Below are 22,203 nucleotides of genomic sequence, written 5' to 3'. Positions count from 1 at the left end.
TCGTCGTCCTCCAGTTTATCAGACAGTGCCAGGACCCTCTTCTTTAGTGTCTTGTGGCGTGTCCTGAGATCTAATGCCTTCGGACCAGAAACCAACTCCTTCCACTCTACCAGCATTTCTCCGAGTTCGATGACCGCTCTTTCAAGACCTCTATTCCTTAGCCTGCGATCCTTGATTGGCGTCCGAGGGTTAACTTCCTCTTCCTCTGCCTGAGTGATAGCCGACTCAGCGGTTTCAGCCTGTCTGAAGAACATCTCCCCTGCGTAACTGTTCCAAAAGGTTTCCTGGGTGACTTTCTTTACCTCAAGAAACCTTTTCTCACACTCTGCCGTCTTTACATCGATTTGGGTTGCAGAATCTATAACCTCTTTATCTGTCGACTCCCTCAGGGCTTCAGCATACTCATGTCCCACATCTGTGACTTTAGAAAAGTCCACCCTGAACATCTTCCATTCTTCGAGAACTTCAGTCGGTTCCAAAGTCCCGATTTGGTGAGAGTATGAGACCTTTTTGTGAATGAAGCCTGTGCTCTTGATCGCACACTTTTAAGCTTTTCCAAGTCTGCCATCGTAAATCCCTTTATGTTGACTGGAGAGCTGTCACTTCGTGTGCACACTTTTAACCTTGATCAACGGGCAGTTTAATTAATGATAAACTTGGAGTCAGTCACAGAAGAGAAATGAGAGGCCGACTGATCCTGGGTTGATTGAGCTTCCTTAATGAAGCAGTCCGTGGCTGGTTTTCACTGCACTTGATCCAGTGCAGTGGGCCGCGGTTTATAACTGTTCGGTTCTTTAAGAATCTCCCCACCGAACGGGGCATCAGGAGAGGACACGTTGTTATGTTAGGCTCAGACGGGTGACCAGTCCTCTTCTGGCTGTGCCGGGTGAGATATATAGAGTCCAATTGGAATAATAAATACATTTCTCTGGCCTAAATCCAGAGTCTGTTTGATTTTAGACTAGGTCAGAAGTATGACCAGGTGGACAAGGACAGGGACAGCAACGGGCCCCCCAAACCAGGTAATCCGCAGGTGTGGACCAGGACCTCATCTCCTCCTAAAATTTAAAACTGGAGGAGACTGAGAAATGTTAGTAGTACATCCCTCATATCCCCCAGCACAATAATATAGCAGTGTAACACCTTGGAACTGAGATGGGGGGGTCCGGTGACACTGTGGCCCTACCCGGGGGAGGCCCCGGGCAGGGCCCAACAGGCAGGAAATCAATCCACCCACATTGCCAGGCATCAACCAAAGGGACACCCACCAACTGCAACCCCCCTGAATGAGGGCCAAGTATTGCTAGCAGCGTACAGCCCAATTGCACAAGTGCGCAACAGAGAGTCAACAACAAGCCAGTGACTCTTCCCCCGAAAGGCATTGGAGGGAGGGCATCCCAGTGGCGACGAGAGCCCACCTGGCAAGACAGCAAGGGTGGACAGTATCAAGCCTACTGGTCACCTTCACGCCCCCGGGCCAGGCTACACCTAATTATAAACCGTGCTGTAGAGATGAGTTTTTAGTAGACACTTGAAAGTTTGCACTGAGTTTGCATTTCTAACCTTAAATGGCAGATCATTCCACAGGAGTGGAGCTCTATGAGAAAAGGCCCTGCCGCCAGCTGTTTGTTTGGAAATTCTAGGTATAATTAAAAGGCATCTGCATCTTGCGATCTAAGGTTACGTGTAGGTATGAATGGCTGGGTCATTTCAGCAAGGTAAGTAGGAGCAAGTCCATGTATTGATTTATAGGTTAAGAGTAAAATCTTAAAATCAGCCCTAACCCTAACAGGCAGCCAATGTAAGGACGCCAGGACAGGGGTAATGTGTTCAAATTTTTTTGTTCTAGTTAGGATTCTAGCAGCCGTGTGCAGCACTAATTGAAGTTTATTTATTAATTTGTCTGGATAACCAGAGAGAAGAGCATTGCAGTAATCTAGTCTAGAAGTCAGAGGATATGCCATCCACACTAACAAACTGATATCTTTCAGATAAATAAGATTTAAACCAGGCTAGAACATGTCCACGTTGCCCAATATGGGTTTCCAGTCTCTCTAAGAGAAGGGAGTGATCAATAGTGTCAAAAGCAGCACTAAGATCAAGAAGCAACAGGACGGATGCGGAACCTTTGTCTGAGGCCATTAGAAGGTCATTTGTTACCTTCACGAGTGCAGTCTCAGTACTATGATGGGATCTAAAACCGGACTGGAGTATTTCATAAATGTTTTTTGTCTTTAGGAAGGCATTCAGTTATTGGGAAACAAATTTTTCTAAGATTTTTGAGAGGAACGGGAGGTTCGATATTGGCCTATAATTATTTAATATGTCGGGATCCAGATTTTATTTTTTTAGAAGAGGCTTAATATCAGAATTTTTTTGTGAGTTTGGTACGCATCTGGAAGAAAGGGAGCAATTTATTATGTTTAGCATTGGCTGACCTAGCACAGGAAATAGCTCCTTAAGTAATTTTGTAGGAATCATGTCTAGCTGAGAGTTTGTGGGTTTAGAACTCATTACAAATTTTGTAAATGTGTCAAGCGATACGGTATCAAACAATTCAAGTGTCCCCATTGACACCTGGTCAGGGAGGTTCAGGACATTTTTTGGACAACTGAGATTTTGAAGACCATAACTATTTAAGGAGTCAGTTATTTGTTTTCTAATGGTGACGATCTTTTCATCAAAGTAGTTCATGTATTCATTACAACTAAATTGAAGACCCACTTCACTTGCTAAGCTTTGCTTTTTTGTTAACTCTGCAACTGTATCAAAGAGAAATTTTTGATTGTTTTTGTTCGCCTCAATCAGGTTGGAGAAATAAGCTGATCGAGCAGACGTGAGTGATTTTCGGTATTGTAGTGTACCGTCTATCCAGGCTAGTATAAATACTTCCAACTTGGAGCACCACTATCGCTCCAATTTTCTGGAAGCTTGCTTAAGTGCTCTAGTATTGTCTGTGTACCAGGGAGCAAGTTTGTATTTCGCAGTATTGAGTTTAGATCCTCGATTTGATCGTTTACAGATTTATTTACTCTGTCGTTAATGAGCGAACTTGTAAGAATATCAAGGAATTTATTTGTAGTCCGAGAATTTATAGTACGGCTTTTGAAACTCATTGTTTGGGGGGCAAGTGGATTTCTTGTTTTAACGGTAAATGTAATAAGAGAGTGATCCGAAAATCCAGGATTTTGGGGGTAAATTATTAGATCTACAATATCTATTTCTCGTGACAGGACTAAATCTAAGGTATGATTGTGGCAATGTGTGATGAAACCCATTGAGTCAATTATGGCTTCAAAGGCTTTTTGAAGAGGATCATTGGACTTTTCCATATGAATATTGAAATCGCCAAAAATTAGAATACTATCTGCCATGACTACAAGGTTAGACAAGAATTCTGGAAACTCATTGAGGAACAATGTGTATGGCCCGGGGGGCCTATAAATAGTAGCTATGTAAAATTATTTATCGGCCTGGTTAACTTTCATGAGTAAAACTTCGAAAGAATGAAACTCAGTGATATGTTTGAGAGTAAGTTTATATTTACTGTCATAAATATTAGCAACACCTCCTCCTTTTCGGGACGCACGAGGGATATGATCACTAGGATAACCAGGAGGAGAGGCCTCATTTAAGTCAGTGAATTCATTAGGCTTTAGCCACGTTTCACATAAACCAATAACATCTAGTTTATGATCAGAGATTAATGTTGACACTGAATGTTATTGTGAGTTGTTAAGGTCAAATTGCTTTGGCATATGTTGATATTGAAGGTAATAGCACGGCTGATATGCTTGTAAAGGTCATCATGTTTTCCAAAATAGTTAGTACTGCATGTAATTTCTGCATGTAATAAAAAAATTAAATAATAATGTAAGGCAAAATATGTAAGCAGAGAATGTAAAGTAATGAGGTACAAAATTTCTGTAGCAGGAAGGGATTTTAGCTACCAACCTCCCCAGGGGCTAGATATGTGATAGTTCCACATCTATATTTTTTAATGGTCTGTCTCCTCTGTGATAAATTTGGTTAAAAAAAAGAGAAAATCACATTGTGTATACTTTTTCAAAACTATTATTTTTCACACTCTACACATATTTTGTCAGCAATTTGTTGTTTACAGCAGCCCTAAAAGTAGTAAATTATTTTATTGACTCTTTTGACAAAAAACAACATTGTGCAGCTCTTTTCATTGACCTTTCCAAGGCTTTTGATACTGTGGATCACGCAATATTAAAACAAAGACTTCTCAGAGTCGGGTTGTCAGAACATACAGTCTGCTGGTTTGAAAGCTATCTATCAGGTAGATCTCAGTGCGTACAGGCAGATGGTCTCACTTCCAGCCCTCTTAGTATATCCAAGGGTGTGCCCCAGGGGTCAGTGCTGGGACCACTCCTATTTATATTATACATCAACATTCTTGATCAAAATGTCTCCAAGTTTCATTTCTATGCCGATGATACTGTGATATACTGCTCTGCACAAACTCCCAACCAAGCTCTCTGTCAGCTACAACTTGCTTTTGATACTGTACAACGTACCTTGTTCGATTTAAAACTTGTTTTGAATGACGACAAAACAAAACTTATGTTGTTTTCCAGTGCAAAATCAAAGTCACAGAACCTTTTACCTATCACCACTTCTCAGGGCTCCGAGATTGAGTTTGTATCTCAATACAAGTATCTTGGTATCCTAATCGATGATTCACTCTCTTTTAAATCTCACATTCAGCAGTTGGTGAAAAAACTGAAGCTGAGACTGGGTTTTTATTTTAGAAACAAGTCATGTTTTTCCTTTGAGGCTAAAAAGAGGCTTGTTGCTGCTACGTTCATGTCAGTGCTGGACTATGGCGATGTTATATACATGCATGCGTCCTATACAAGCTTGAAATTGCTGGATACTGTTTATCACGGAGCTCTGAGGTTTATCACAAACTTTAGAGCACTTACTCACCACTGTTCTTTGTATGATTGGGTTGGTTGGTCTGCATTGTCCACCCGTAGGCTTAATCATTGGTACATTTTCATTTATAAAGCTATTCTTGGTCTGCTTCCCCCATACCTTCAATCTTACATCACAAAGAAAGGTACCGGAAGATATTGTCTTCGTTCTGAGGACCTAATAATTTTATCTGTCCCTCACGTCCGGACTGAATTGGGAAAAGGGGCGTTTAAGTATGCAGCCCCCTGTGCTTGGAATCAGCTGCAAAATGTCCTGAAACTTCAAGCGCCGGTTTCGTTAGTTGGTTTTAAATTACTTTTAAATGACATGCAGGCTACACAAACCGGCTGTAGATGTTATGACTGACTATTCGGACGATCCTTGCTGTTGTCTATTGCTTGTGATAAACATTAATGAAACTATGATATTTTATGACCTTGAAATTCACTATTTATTATTGCCATAATTTGTTATATGTTGATGTTATATGTTTTTATGTCTGCAACCTTGTTAATTGTGCTGCTGTCTGTCTTGGCCAGGACGCTCTTGGAAAAGAGATTTTTAATCTCAATGAGTTATCTTTCTGGTTAAATAAAGGTTATAATAATAATAAAAAATATTTGCCAAAAAAGGAGTACACATTTCAGTTTTCCCATAGGCATTTACCCATTTGTGTTTTTGGGGCAATAAAAATAAATTCAACTATTCCGGGTGAGGCTGAAGTACAAGAAGCAGCATGGTTTTTCCTGTCAATCCCCATGATAGGAAGCATACTGTGAAATGGTTTCTGCATGGTTTCTTAATAATCATTGTATATGCTTGCAATTAAATGTATAATTATAGCTGATTATTTTTGTTAATCTGGGCAAATACAAAAGCTGTGACAAATAGTATGATTACCTCCTACAGGAATGAATTAGAGAGAGCCCTCTGTGGGAGATGAAAATCATTGTATTGAATTGTTTCTTTTTCATTTTGTTACAAAAAATGCCAAATTATTGTAAACATTTTAGTTAAAGGAGTATATTAGCCTCAGGGAACTTGAGAATGTTACGTTCCAGTTACCAATCATTAAGAGTAGAAAGCTACTACTCCTATGCTATTTCTCTTCTCTTTCTGACAAAGCATGTTGAATGACTGTAAAAAGTATGCATGTGGAGGAGATGTATGGCACAAAAACAAAAGCAGTGAGCGTCAGCATGGGAATAGTAGCTATCCACTCTTACTGGTTAGTGCACTGGAACATAACATTTACAGTTCCTTTGAGGCAAATATAGTCAGTGTAGTAGCAGGATATTTCAGCCTGACTGCAAGTCCACTGAGAACAGGAGACTGCTTGAAGGGCTTTCCAACAAATAATATGAAACTGGGAAAAACAATACAGTCAATATAATTGCCTCAACAAAATGGACCTTATCCTAAATCAGATTTTTATCATATGGGACTTATAAGACATAGCAAATCTGTTACCAAGAATAGCATTATGCATAGACATTCCGCATATACAGTCAAGGCATTTCAATTATGTTCCAGTCCAACACTATCACGTTATTAAAATAACTGACTAAGCATGAATCAGGTGGAGCAGTTACTAAAGGTCCAGCAACACATTCTTTGGAGATATATATGGTGAGGGGTCCCTTCACCAGTGGCATATATCCTTTTGACATCTTCAACAGAAGCACCTACTTTGTTGATGTATGAGCAGCAAGCAAAACAAACTGATCTGAAATAGAAATACATAACATTAGAACCACTATGAAAAAGAACCAGGGACTTGTCTGGCCTATGCTATGGAAAGAGGGAAGGGGAACATAAATACAATTCTGCAGCTCAATTCCATTCCCTTGAATGTGTTGTTTTTAAAGGTACCAATTCTCTCCTCCAGCTTGCTGTGTGCTAGACTGAGCATGATATTAGCAATACATTGTATTGTCAGAGGTCTGTTCAGCTTGTTTGTTCTATATTCCAAGAGCTTGTTTGTTCTATATTCTGAGAGCTTGTCTGTTCTATATTTTGAGAACTTTTCTGTTCTATATTCTGAGAACTTTTCTCTCTATATTCTGAGAGCTTGTCTATTCTATATTCTGAGAGCTTGTCTATTCTATATTCTGATAGCTTGTTTGTTCTATATTGTTTTCTTGTTCTTGTTGTTTTAGGTTATAGGCATAGGAGCAATGATAGATAGAAACCATCAAGATTAATTCTAAAATATATGATTGTGGGACATGCAGTGGAAAGAAGACGCAAAGCTGATTCATAAACCCATTTTAAACACTAAGGGAACCATTAGGTATCTAGCCCTACCTAATTCCTGTGAATGGCAGCCCAACAAATATTAACAAGGTCTGCAACACTAAACACTTATTCTTTTGTCCAGGTAATCGATGGTTTCATTTATTCTGCCTCTTTGGAGAAAATAAATAGAGTAAGTAGGTATTTTCTTACACGTTTCAGTAAGACAAAAAGGGATTTGAAAGGCAATGAACAATCTTTAAATGCCTCATTACAGGTAAATAAAATACATAAATTGCCCAATCCTCTTCTCTTGCTGTCTCTCTCTTTCTCTCTCTCTCGGTCTGTCTCAGACACCCACACACACGTGCACACACACGCAGTGACATAAAAATACCCAGCCCCTCGCTCTGTTTACGTTCAGCTCGAGCTCAGTCAGTCGCCTGTCTCGAAACGTTTTTAAAAAACCTGCTCCGGTCTATCTTTAGCACCGCCAAGTCTATTTATATCCTCACGTTTCAGACAGGCATGGCACTGCTCCCTCTCCCTCGTGCCTTCACACTTCTTTTCTCTCTCCATCTCCTTTTACCCAATCTCTTGTAACTTCTAGCTTTTTTGTTTTCTTTTTTTCCCTCTTGCCTTTCTTTCATATTTTTTTTTACTTTCTAATTCTGTCTTTCCACTTCTGTGTTGCCTGCTTTCCCTCTTTTCTCCATGTGTATGTGGACTGAGAACTGTGTGTTAGAATCCCTCAGTTACAGAGAGAGGGAGAGAAAAAGAAGGAAAGGGAGGAGAGTAAGGTGGAGAGAGGTGGATAATGAGGAGTAGAGAGAGGAGGAGAGAGAGAGAGAAATGAGAAAAGAGGAGATTAATGAGGGGAGATGGAGAAGGAGAGAAAGGAGTGGAGAAAGGTGTGGACAGAAGAGGAAGAAGAAGTGAAGATTGAGGAGAGGCTTAGAAGAAAAGATAGAGGGAAATAGAATATTTGAGAGACAGGAAAGAAAAGGTGTAGGATAAGAGGAGATAGAGGAGCAGAGGAAAATTAGAGAGAGGAATGGTGAGAAAGAGAGGAGAGAAAAAAGGAGAGGAGAGAGAGAGAGAGAGAAGAGAAACAACTAGAGACTGGAGGGATAAGGAGAGAAGAGAGTGGAGAAGACAGAAGTAAAGGGAGGAGAGATGAGAGACGAGAGAAAAGATAAAGAGGATTAGAGGAAGGAAGTGAAAAGTACAGAGAAAGGAACAGACATGCTGTGAATACCAACAAAGCCTAATTAACCCAACAAATGAAAAATAATACAACACAGAGAATGAGAAGTATGTGATGCTGATGCTGTAAGCGTTTGTGTCTGTTTATTTAGACGCATGCTAACAGCTGAAGGCTCTTTGAAAACCTCACAACCTTAAAACACCCATTTTATCTAACATACCATACTTAAACGCACACCTTAGACAACGTTAAATCATTGGGATTATTCTCCAGTGGAAACTCTGCACGGTGTTACCTCTACAAAGGACAGAATCATATGAGCAATGTGGGTTATTGATAAGTTAAACATAGTGCTAAACTATTCTGAAAATATGCTCACTTAAAAAATATATATGTTAATAGTCTTCACAGTGTGAATTCAGGAGATCACATCAAAGACAATCTCAGGGTTGTAGGCATCAGACTGAAACGGGACAGTCTGTCATCAAAGCATGGTCCCTGGGAGCTCTCTGGGGCTCAGACAGGGTAATAACTACAGGAAGCCAATGGGAGATGGATTTAGTTCACACACAAATGCAGATAAATGTACACACACGCAGAGTAAACTGCAAAAATATAGTATGTTTAACAAATATCATCTCTAAAAAGCTTTTTGAGAATATATATTTAATTGCGAAAGCTTGCTTATTGCTAGAATGTATGTTATTTATGCTCTTGATAAAAGAAATAAAAACAAACCCAGAGATGAACTTTTAGATTAAACTGCAGAATTCATCAAAATGTATAAATGTCGAACTACAGTTCTGGGATGGAATCCTGGTCACGGCATAACGAAAATGCTTGACTGCAAAGCACAAAAAGAATTGCATAATGAGAGACAGAAAGTCAAGGGAATATAGACTTTTTTCATTTTGTTTCTTTGACATGATACATGACACTGTTTTATAGACCACATATGGCCAATTTATAAGTCCTATTGTAAAATGTATTGAATGAGAGTGTTCAAAAATTAAAATGCATTTGCATAATGTACATATGGTCAAATTTGTATAAATTTGCATGAAAATATGTAATTAATCTATTCAACAAGGTCTTTCTAAAAGGTACACCCCAAAGACAATCTGTAAGCATCCCTGCACAGTTTTCCAACAACCGTTACTATTGTTCCCAAATGCATGCAATGTTATTTATTCATAATTGATGTCATCTAGAATATTGAACTCAAGGATGAAATGTTTTGTACCAAAATAGCCCCATCTGTTTCAAAAACCTATAATTTTTCATTTTAGTTAACCAATGCATAGTTCTCAGAGTATGTGTGGTTTTACTTTTTGACTTCATTTACATGATCATCTATCATCTATTTACATCATCATCAAATTAAACAATTTTCTACCTGGCAGGAATCGTCTACTGCATGTTTACTGTTCCCTTTTGTTCTGTCACTAATAGGTTAAAATTCAAACAACTTATTTCGAGACTTGTGTCCTCTGCTCAGTAATATGCAATGTTCTTTGCTGCGCAAAAAACAAAATGGCATTAGCAAGGTGATTAGCAATACTTTGTTTTTCACCAGATGTAGTGCTTGGCATTCAGACCTAAAAGTTCGATTTTGATCTAATCAGACCAGTGAATCTTTTTCCTTAAACATGCAGAGTCCTTCAAGCAGCATTTCATATGCCTATTACTCAGAAGTGGCTTCTGTCTATCCACTCTGCAATAAAGGCATAATCAATGTGTTCTGCAGAGATGGTTGTCTATCTGGCAGCTTCACCCATCTCCCTGACCAAGGCCCTTCTTGCCCAGTTACTTATTAAAAACGAACTTTAAGGCAGCCAGCTTTAGGAATTTGTTTGCAAATTTTCCATTTCAGAGATGATGTTCAATCAAGTAAATTTGCTCCAAGACTCCAATCTATTTCTAGAGACATCTCAAGGATAACCTAAAGACACAGAATGCATCTGATCTCAATTTGGATTCTCATTGCAAAATGTCTATGTACTCTGTGGTAAATGTTTATGTACAGTACCGTTAAAATTTTTAGGGTCACATAGAAATGTCCTTGTTTTTTTTTAAAAAAGCACTGGTCAGAAATACAGTTTAGACATTCTTGTTGTAAATGACTATTATAGCTGGAAACTGCTGATTTTTATGGAATATTTATATAGGCTTACGGAGGTCCATAACTGGCTAACTGATCATTAGAAAACCATTTTTCAATTATGTTACCACTGCTTAAAACTGTTGTGCGGATTAAAGAAGCAGTAAAACTGCCATTTAGACAAGTTCAGTATCTTCAACATCAGCGTTTGTGGGTTCGATTACATGCTGTCCAGAAACAAATAACTTTCTTCTGAAACTCATCAGTCTATTCTTATTCTGAGAAGACTATTCCATGTGAGAAATGAATGAATTCAGTATGAAATACAGTGATTGACAAAGTTAGAAAAAGTGATGTGTAATAAAATTGTGTCCTTCAGACTTTGATTTTGTCAAAGAAACCTCCATCTGCAGAAATTACAGTCTTGCAGACCTTTGGCTTTCTAGTTCTCAGTTTGTTGAGGTAATCTGAAGAGATTTCACCCCATGCTTTCTGAAGCACCTCCTACAACTTGGATTGGCTTGATGGGCACTTCTTACGCACCATACGGTCAAGCTGCTCCCACAACAGTTCAATAGGGTTGAAATCCGGTTGACTGTGCTGGCCACTCCATTACAGACAGAATACCAGCTCACTGCTTCATCTCTATATAGTTCTTGCATAGTTTTGAGCTGTGCTTTGTCCTGTTGAAGGAGGAAATTGGCTCCAATCAAGCGCCATCCACAGGGTAAGGCATGCCGTTGCAAAATGGAGTGATAGCCTTCCTTCTTGAAGATTCTATTTACCCTGTACAAATCTCCCATTTTACCACCATCAACCCCAAATCATCACACCTAGAAGGCCAACTTCCCAGAGATCTCTTCACTGTTGACGTTGAGACTGGTGTCTTGCAGGTACTATTTCATGAATCTGCCAGTGAAGACCCATGAGGTGTCTGTTTCTCAAACTAGATATTCTAATGCACACCAATGAGCAGGGCTCGACATTGGTACCCATCGACCCACCAAAATGCAGGTAGAATTCGGCTGTGGCCTATAATGCAGTCACTCTTACAACTGTAGCCACATTGGCGGGTACCATTCTACAGTATATACATATTTACAGGGTTTTTCTGCATTCAAATCTCAAAGGCGACAACCTTCACAAAATCTTGCACCAACTCTGAGTTGGCATGGTAAAATATGATTTTGCACTCTTATATAAAATACTAATGAAACATTGCAGCTAATTTGACGGTAGGAGGAAATGTTTTCAATATTGAATTAAGAGTACTAAGTGTTGCCAGGTGGGGTGTTTCCTACACAAATGGGCTATTTTTAAAGTGGTATGGATGGGCAGATTTTTTCTGGAGTCTGCAGGATATTATCAATTTACAGTCAATTAAATCTAGCAACCTTGCATATAGGACCATAAAATAAAGGTTTTGTTAACAGTTTGTGCATCCTACAATTGCCTGTTAATACAACCCCATTTCCAAAAATGTTGGGACGCTGCGGCAAGAAAAACAGAATGCCTTGATGTCCAAATCATTCATCCCTATTTTTTATTGAAAATAGTACAAAGGCAAAATATCAAATGTTGAAACTGAAACAGTTTAAAAAAAACAAAAAAACATGCACATTGTGAATTTGATGCCAGCAACTCAATTCAAGAAAGTTGGGACAGGGGCATGTTTACCACTGTGTTGCATCACCTCTTCTTTTAACGATATTCTGTAAGCATCTGGGAACTGTGGAGACCAATTGCTGTAGTTTTGAAAGTGAAATGATTTCCCCATTATTGCTTGATATATAGGAATGCTGCTGCTAAAGAATTTAGGGTCTCCTTTGTTTTTAGTTTCATAATTCTTAATGTTTTCAGTGGATGACAGGTCTGGATGCCAGGCAGGCCAGTTTAGCAAATGGACTCTTTTACTAGGGTCATGCTGTTGTAATACGTGCAGAATGTATTTTGGCATTGTCTTGCTGAAATAATTTCAAATTTTGATTTGTCAGACCACAGGACATTTTTCTACTTTGCCTCAATCCATAATGAGCTTGGGCCCAGAGAAGGTGGCAGCGTTTTTGTATTTTGTTTATATATGTTTCTTCTTTGCATGGTAGTTTTAACTCACATTTATGGATGCAGTGACTTACTGTGTTCACAGGAAATGGTTTTTGGAAGTGTTCCTGAGCCCATGCAGTGATGTCCACTACAGAATTGTGGCTGTTTTTAATGCAGAGCCGCCTGAGGGTCCAATGATTATGGCCATCCAATATTGGTTATTGGCCTTGCCCCTTGCGTACAGGGATTTCTCTGGATTCTCTGAATCTTGTAACAATGTAACAATGTACCGTAGATGTTCACCAAACTTTTTTGCAGTATTTGCCTGCACAGTCTTTCAGAGAGTGATGAAGCCCTACCTATCTTTGTTTCTTAGAGACTCATCCTGTTTGGGATGCTCTTTTTATGCAAAATTATTTAAATGTTAATGTAAAAGGGTCTCTGAGCTAATTGTCAACCACATTTATTGATTCAAGTCAGTGGTTCCCAACCAGGGGTACTACATTCAGTGAATCAGGTCAGTGGTTCCCAACCAGGGGTACTACAGTAAGGCAATTTGGCCAGGCCCAGAGTCAGTAAAGCAGCACCAAAGCATAATGTGACTGCCTCTATGCTTTACGGCTGATATTAGTTTCTTTTTATAAAATTCAGTGTTTAATTTCGGCCAAATATGTCTGGCATCTCAGCCAAGCAACTCCACATGTCAGTCCAAAGCACATTATTATAGTAGTTTTGGTCTTTACCCAGGTGTTTTGATATTATTTTTTGAGAACAGACGCTTCTTCATTCAGGAACTTACAACCTTAGTACTCTTAATACATACCCATAAATTATTTTTAATAAATGATATACTGAATTAAAAATAAATGTGGAGTATAGTTTTCAATACCTTTTGGTGAGGGTCTTTGGACTTCTCCATGTGAATATTGTAGTCTTCAAAAAATAGGACTGTTGTCTGACGTGACTACAAAGTCTGAATGAATTCTGGAAACTCATTTAGGAATGCTGTGTATGGCCCAAGACATAGCTTTCATGATGAAAAACTCAAAAGAAAGAAGCCCAGTCATTTGAGTATAACATGATATTTGGTGTAGTAAATATTAGCAAAACCTCCCCCTTTGTGGGACACACAAGGGACATGGTCACTAATGTTACTAGAAGGAGAGGCCTCATTTAGGGCAGTAAATTCATCAGACTTAAGCTAAGCTTCAATATCACATCCAGTTTATGATCAGTGATTAATTAACTGACTGAAATTGCCTTTGAAGCGAGGGATCTATCATTAAGTAGTCCCATATTGAGGTGCAGAGTATAATTATAGTGTTTTTTGTTTATGACTGAATTGGAGGAGGCCTTTATTCTACTATAATTGCTATGGTGAATACCACCTTGGTTTACTTAGATCAATCTAGATCGAAACACAGACACAGTCTCCACTGAGAAAACTAGGCTGATTACTTTGACCACGCTAGAAGCAGAATCCACTAAGCTAGCAGGCTGGCTATCTCAAAGTGAGGTTGCAGGATTTAGGCTCCTGTCTATGTTCCCGGATAAAAGAAAGGTGGCAGTTTTGTGTAAGCATTTTGCTATCGCTTCCTCTCCTGACCCCAGTGTGTACTAAAAATCTAAATGTGGCCCCTGCAGTAAAAATGATTGTCCACCCCTGTCCTATTCCAAGGAGTTTGAGTTCCTACAAACATTTAACATTGGGAATGGGTTCATTAGATGGATACAAGTTCAATGCAGGAGCCCGTGAGCTAAAATACCAACACATCCCTGCCACTAAAATGTAAACTTCAAAGAGGGAAGAGACAGGGATGTACAGTTCTACCGAAAATTTCACATTGGTCACTAAGCCTCTCACAGAAGCCATAATGTCTCATCTAGCAATACACAGCGATCAGCAATAACAATCTGACCACCTGCCTAATATTGCGTAGGTCCCCCTTTTGCCGCCCAAACTGCCTTGACCCGTCGAGGCATGGACTCTACTAGACCTCTGAAGGTGAGCTGTGGTATCTGGCACCAAGATGTTGGCAGCAGATCCTTTAAGTCCTTTAAGTTGCGGGGTCGGACCACCATGGATCGGACCTGTTTTTTCCAGCACATCCCACAGATGCCTGACTGGAATGAGATCTGGGGAATTTGGTAGCCAAGTCAACACCTTGAACTTGTTGTTGTGTTCCTCAAACCGTTCCTGAACCTTTATTGCTTTGTAGCAGGGCACATTATCCTGCTGAAAGAGGCCAATGCCAACATGGAATACCTTTTCCATGAAAGGGTGCACATGGTCTGCAACAATGTTCAGGTAGGTGGTACGTGTCAAAGTAACATCCACATGAATGACAGGACCCAAGGTTTCCCAGCAGAACATTGCACAAAGCATCACACTGCATCCACCGGCTTGCTTTCTTCCCATAGTGCATCCTGGTGCCATGTGTTCTCCAGGTAAGCAACGCACCCGGCCAGCCACGTGATGTAAAAGGAATTGTGATTCATCAGACCAGACTTCTTCCATTGCTCCGTGGTCAAGATCAGATTCTCGCCTGCCTACTGTAGGCGCTTTTGCCTGTGGACAGGGGTCAGTATGGGCACCCAGACTGGTCTGCAGCTACAGAGCCTCATATGCAACAAACTGTGATGCACTGTGTGTTCTGAAACCTTTCTATTAGTACCAGCATTGACTTTTTTCGCATCTGTTCGATCGAACCACACAGGCCAGCCTTCGCTTCCCATGTGTATCAAATGAGCCTTGGCTTGACCCTTTCGTCAGTTCACCGCTTTTCCTTCCTTGAATCACTTTTGATAGGTACTGACCACGGCAGACCGGGAACACCCCACAAGGGCTGCAGTTTTGGAGTTGCTCTGACCCAGTCATCTAGTCATCACAATTTAGCCCGTGCCAAAGTCGCTCAGATCCTTACGCTTGCCCATTTATCCGGCTTCTAACACATCAACTTTGAGGACAGAATGTTTACTTGCTGCCTAATATATCCCACCTACTGACAGGTGCCTTGATAACAGGATTATCAGTGTTATTCACTTGACCTGTCAGTGGTCAGAATCTTATGGCTGATCAGTGTATGGTTATAAAACTAAGGACATTAAAATGAATATATGCAGGTAACATTCTATATGTAACTGAAACCCACTCTAATATCCCAGACATATTTGGCGAGGTCAATTTAATTGGTACCTTCTTTCGTTATAAGGTCATTTGTAATAATATTGAGTGTATTTTGGAGTACACTCTCGATATCTTCCTTACTGGGAAGAGTTAATGCCATTATGATGGTTTTTTTTCTCCCTTAATTGCTATCCCTGTTCCAGAATATCCACATTTTCATACCTAAATCATTTTATAAGCACCTTTAACCCATTCATCTGTGATTATTAAACACAAGGAATAGAAATGCACCTTTAACTATTGCAAGATATAGGGAGAAATGTCTCTCCCAAATATTTTATCTTACTATTGGAACGCATCTGCTCGCTTGGAGAAATCACTTTATAATCCCATTATACATGGCACTGTCCCTATCTGGCAGCAAATTATGGGTCTAATTCCTGTTCTTTAAAGTGAGAAACACCCTCCTTCCCCCTCTAACCTTGATAATAATGTTGACAAAGGGAGAGACCAGGGGATTCATACCATAGGGAATCTGTATATAGAAGTAACTTTTGACTCAATTCATTATCTTTTTCTAATAGAGACCATGTTAGTTGCTGTTGGTTGCCATACAATTGTACATTCATCATTAAACTTGAAGTGAACTGAATTTGAAGTGAAATTACAATGTGGGCTTAAACCCACAAAAAATCCAGGGCAGAATCATATTGAATATGTGTATGGTACAATGGTAGCATAGTTCCTTGGCTTCCTGCCATCGTAGACCTCCAGCAAAAGCGGTGTGTGTGCAGGGTGCACAGGATTATCAGGGACCCTTCACATCCATACCACATACTGTTTGCCCTCCTACCACAGGTCACTTCGTTCCCGCACCAGCATGCTCAGGAACAGTTTCTTCCCATCTACTGTCCTGCTTAACTCTGTGACCCATCACTAACCACTCGCCCCCTTCCCCAGGGACCTTGTTGCACTACTCCCATTGTACTTCTCTGACTCTGCCTTGCAAAGTCTGATAATGGAAGATGATGTTCTTGGGGTTGTACTCATCCTTCTTCCTCCAAACACGGCGAGTGGAGTTTAGACCAAAAAGCTCTATTTTTGTCTCATCAGACCACAAGATTTTCTCCCATTCCTCCTCTGGATCATCCAGATGGTCATTGGCAAACTTCAGACGGGCCTGGACATGCACTGGCTTGAGCAAGGGGATCGTGCGTGCGCTGCAGGATTTTAATCCATGACGGCGTAGTGTGTTACTAATGGTTTTCTTTGAGCTGTGGTCCCAGCTCTCTTCAGGTCATTGACCAGGTCCTGCCGTGTATTGACCATCATCTTGAACTTCTTCCATTTTCAAATAATTGTGCCAACAGTTGTTGCCTTTTTACCAAGCTGTTTGCCTATTGTCCTGTAGCCAATCCAAGCCTTGTGCAGGTCTACAATTTTATCCCTGATGTCCTTAAACAGCTCTCTGGTCTTGGCCATTGTGGAGAGGTTGGAGTCTGTTTGATTGAGTGTGTGGACAGGTGTCTTTTATACAGGTAACGAGTTCAAACAGGTGCAGTTAATACAGGTAATGAGTGGGGAACAGGAGGGCTACTTAAAGAAAAACTAACAGGTCTGTGAGAGCCGGAATTCTTACTGGTTGGTAGGTGATCAAATACTTATATCATGCAATAAAATGTGAATTAATTATTTAAAAATCATACAATGTGATTTTCTGCAAAATCGGCAGTGTATCAAATACTTGTTCTCCCCACTGTAACTACACACTATACTTAATACTTGTACATTTTCTGCCCTCCTCTATTTGCCTTAATTGCCATTTGTATTGCGTTTGCCTTCATTGTACATCTCTACATTCTACTTTTAATATACATATACTTAATACCTGTAAATTCTTGTATATTTTCTGCTCTCTTCTATTTGCACTTCAAGTTAGATGGTAACTATATTTCGTTTTACTGTACTTGTGCTTTTCAATTATAATAAAATTGATCTAATCTTGTTTTACGTGCATATGCACGTTTCAAGTCATGAATTTGGACCATGCTAATAATGCTAAATCCAGGCTGGGACAGAGGTGAATAATGGCTTGTTGTGAAAAAAGACTCCAAGTTTTATTCAAACAAATAAAAGATCAGATTGTTAAATATCCTCACTCTGGTTGGATGTGTGTGTTCCAGTGAAAGAGACACAGAGAAACCTGTTCACTCCACCATGAACAGGTCAGCTTAGCACGTTCCCCTGAAGCATCACACAGTGAACAGACTAAACATGTTCTGACAGACAGTACTGCTACACTTGCCCAGAGAGTGTGGATAATATGCAAGTAAAAATTTAAAATACTTACTTAATATAATATCTATAATTTTATCAATGCTAACCCAGAACTAAAGTCTTACATACAGTACTTCTTTAATGCTGAATTAAGTTCTGGCTCCATATTTGTAGAGGTAAACATTTTCAGATTTTCACCATATAATAGTAAAAAGGTTCTATTTACACTGAACAAAATAATAAACGCAACACTTGTTTTTGCCCCCATTTATCATGAGCTGAACTCAAAGATCTAAGACTTTCTCTATGTACACAAAAGGCCTGTTTCTCTCAAATATTGTTCACAAATCTGTCTAAATCTGTGTTAGTAAGCACATCTCCTTTGCCAAGAAAATCCATCCATATCAAGATGCTAATTAGACATCATGATTATTGTACAGGTGTGCCTTAGGCAGGCCACAATAAAAGGCCACTCTTAAATGTGGAGTTTCACTGTATTGGGGGGGTTCGGGGGGGTCCAAAAACCAGTCAGTGTGACCACCATTTGCCTCATGAAGTGCAACACATCTCTTTCGCATAGAGTTGATCAGGTTGTTGATTGTGGCCTGTGGAATGTAGGTCCACTCCTCTTGAATGGCTATGCGAAGTTGCTGGATAATAGCAGGACCTGGAACACGCTGTCGTATACGCCAATCCAGAGCATCCCAAACATGCTCAATGGGTGACATGTCCGGTGAGTATGCTGGCCAAGCAAGAACTGGGATGTTTTCAGCTTCCAGGAATTGTGTACAGATCCTTGCAACATGGGGGCCGTGCATTATCATGCTGCAACATGAGGTGATGGTCGTGGATGAATGGCACAACAATGGGCCTCAGGATCTCGTCACAGTATCTCTGTGCATTCAAAATACCATCAATAAAATGCACCTGTGTTCGTTGTCCATAACACACGCCTGCCCATACCATAACCCCACCGCCACCATGGGCAACTCGATCCACAACGTTGACATTAGCAAACCGCTCACCCACACAACGCCATACACGCCGTCTGCCATCTGCCCTGTACAGTGAAAACCGGGATTCATCCATGAAGAGAACACCTCTCCAAAGTGCCAGACGCCATCAAATGTGAGCATATGCCCACTTAAGTCGGTTACGATGACGAACTGCAGTCAGGTCGAGACCCCGATGAGGACGACGAGCATGCAGATGAGCTACCCTGAGACGGTTTCTGACAGTTTGGGCAGAAATTATTTGATTCTGCAAACTGATTGTTGCAGCAGCTGTCCAGGTGGCTGGTCTCAGACGATCTTGGAGGAGAAGATGCTGGATGTGGAGGTCCTGGGCTGTTGTGGTTACACGTGGTCTGCTGTTGTGAGGCCAGTTGGATGTACTGCCAAATTCTCTGAAATGCCTCTGGAGACGGCTTATGGTAGAGAAATGAACAATCAATTCACAGGCAACAGTTCTGGTGGACATTCCTGCAGTCAGTACGCCAATTGCCCGCTCCCTAAAACTTGCCCGCTCCCTAAAACATTTGTGGCATTGTGCTGTGGCCAGCCTAAGGCAAACCTGTGCAAAAATCATGTTGTCTAATCAGCATCTTGATATGCCAAACTGTGAGGTGGATGGATTATCTCCGCAAAGAGATAATTAGACAGATTTTTGAAAAATATTTGAGAGAAATAGGGCTTTTGTGTACATAGAGGAAGTCTTAGATCTTTGAGTTCAACTCATGATAAATGGGGGCAAAAACAAAAGTGTTGATTTTATCATTTTATATTCAGCAATTGGGGAAATAGTGAACTTCATTAATGATTTGTTGTAGGTTTAGGAGATTCTGTGTCACCCTGATGATTTTGTGTTATATGTTTTGGTCCTAGTTGTACTGCAGTGCCACCTTTTCCTCACCTTGCGCTGAGCTTTGCCAATCTCTTCGCCTACTCTTCCCACTTCCTGTGTTAGCAAAACTCAGACGGATCTGGGTCTAGCTCAGTGTTTCTCAACGGGTGCGGTCCCACCCCCCAGGGGGCTTCAGAGGACGAGGGATTTACAAGAGGGATATTCCGCTGTCGGACTTCCCCTAAAAGCAACTTAACATCCAGCATCCAAACGCACATAAAAACACTATTCAGTATAAGTGGCTTTGTTCTCACTCTCTCACTTACTTTCAAAGGTTTTTAACTTATTTCCTTTGATAGTTAATCCTTCTGCTTTCACACCTTGATAAATGCCAGCTGGTTTTCCATTGGAACAATTCATAAGAATATTTATTGTTGGGCATTTCTGATTGGCTTATGTTTAATTAAGATTTGAATGTTAAATTGCTAACTGTTTCTGATTGGCTGCTGTTTGTTTCCCTGGGAAACTAATAAATCTGTTCTTTTTCATTCAATTATGTGCTTTTTTTATGATTTTTGATTATAAAAATAGTAACAATAATAATCATAACAGCAATAATAATCATAACAATCATTCATATTTAGGGCAATTAGTCTACATCTTATTTGATGGGGGCGGTAAGGGACCAGGATAATGGTGCTGGCCAAAACAAGGTTGAAAAAAATGTATTTGATATGACCAGACCCAAATAAATAAAGCTTGAGAGTTTACTAAAATATAGGCATCACTTTTGAAGAATGGAGGAATTTGGACTTGTGATGCTGAGTTGCCCATGTTTCTTCTCGACAGGTGAGGAAGTTACTAAAGACTATAGCAAGCTAACCGTTAATAACAATAATCAGTGGATTATTTTAGCAGCCATACTAATGAGTTGGTCAGAGGCTAATTACTTGAAGAGGGGCTAATTCTTTTGTTACTTAAAGTACACTGTAGGGGCTCAGAAATATGAACATTTGCTAAAATAGGCATGTTTAGAGGTATGCAACTTTGCTCTGATTATATCATCAACAAGAAGCAGAGTCAGTAAGGAATTTCAAACCACACTAATGTTAGTTCTAAATCCTAATGAGGTTAGCTAGTTATTAACTTTAGCAAAGGGATTGATCATCTTTATAGTTATCGGGAGGATAAAACCCCCGAAAATATGAAAATGGTTGTCCCCAAGCAAAATATATTTCCAGTTTTTAACTGGTCAAGTATCAGAATAAACATATAGTAAATAATATGCTAATAAGAATCCTGAGTTTCACATACTATTATAATATTTTTTTCCATTTTTATATTTATTTTACCCCCTTTTTCTCCCATCTCCACTGTATGACCATGTGCCACCGCTACAGTAGTCCGAAGTCAGGAGAGTCGTAGATCGCCACAGGCTTCATCTGAAACCTGTCTGATCAGCCGGTCTGCTTCTTTACACTCCCTCCCTTAACAAGGAAGCCAGTGTGAGCCAACACCTAGGAAGAAAATCTTGCTGACATCAGACACATTGATGGAACACGGTGACACAAGGAAATCCCCATACCGATAACCTCCCCCAAGGTAACGCCAGCCCAATATACAGAGTAGGGGAGCAACGGATTACAGCATTACAAAAAGTTTCTGTAATCCGTTACGTTACCAACAAAAATAGTGTAATCGGTTTTACAATTAAAAAAGTATAGATACGCGAAATAAATGATGACACGTTGTGCGTTTGAGCTTATTATTTAATGTTATAAAGCATCGTTATTTGAACCAAAATATGAATTGCGCGACTGAGTTGTATGTGTGTTCATCATGTGCGCAAAGGTGTACGCGCAAAACCAGTTTAGTGATGGAGGACGCGCTAGTTTACATTTCTTCGGTTTTGGTTGGTTGGATGGCTGGTAAAAACAGAGTATAGCTTGGATAATATTAGCCGAGTCATATAACATTGTATTTAGTTATATACTCGACGCATAATTCTCAGAACAATGATAGGCAATAGGCCTACCTGGTGTTATATCTTTTTTCAAGTTTCAAGGTTTATTTGACAAGTGCACCGAACAACACAGCCAAGACGAGTTGCACCGAATAATTTTTACAGGAATAGTTTAATAGATTAGGCAACTATTTCTTCCATAGCTGTAACATGGCGCTGCCTTCAAGATAAAACATATGGAACTTACCACGACATTTGAGGAGAAAAGGTGTGTTGGGAAGCACTCTGCCAAAGGAGGATTATTTGCATTTGACGCGGCCAATCAACTCCGTCCATACAGGTAGGCCATGTGATTCTGCTGGCTTTACATCTCTGAAAATTGTGTTCATTGGATATAATTGGCTGCTTACGTCATTTAAATCATCTTTAACAACAGAAATGTATGTAGAAATTCTAGGTTTGTTTTG

At 39.9% G+C, this 22,203-nt stretch overlaps 1 long non-coding RNA gene across 1 annotated transcript; it reads right to left on the bottom strand.

Moving 5' to 3' along the window:
- Positions 1 to 5,718: 5,718 nt before the first annotated feature.
- Positions 5,719 to 22,022, bottom strand: LOC109615761. The gene is made up of 3 exons (XR_002196758.2): positions 21,984 to 22,022; positions 21,126 to 21,290; positions 5,719 to 6,667 (listed from the first exon to the last, which is right to left on the bottom strand). It is a non-coding gene; the product is annotated as an uncharacterized LOC109615761 (long non-coding RNA).
- Positions 22,023 to 22,203: the final 181 nt, after the last annotated feature.

This window comes from Esox lucius, chromosome 1 (assembly GCF_011004845.1).
Source record: "Esox lucius isolate fEsoLuc1 chromosome 1, fEsoLuc1.pri, whole genome shotgun sequence".
NCBI classification, from domain to species: Eukaryota; Metazoa; Chordata; class Actinopteri; order Esociformes; family Esocidae; genus Esox; species Esox lucius.
Note: the sequence above shows the minus strand (reverse complement) of the source record. Positions and strands in the feature narration are given on the sequence as shown.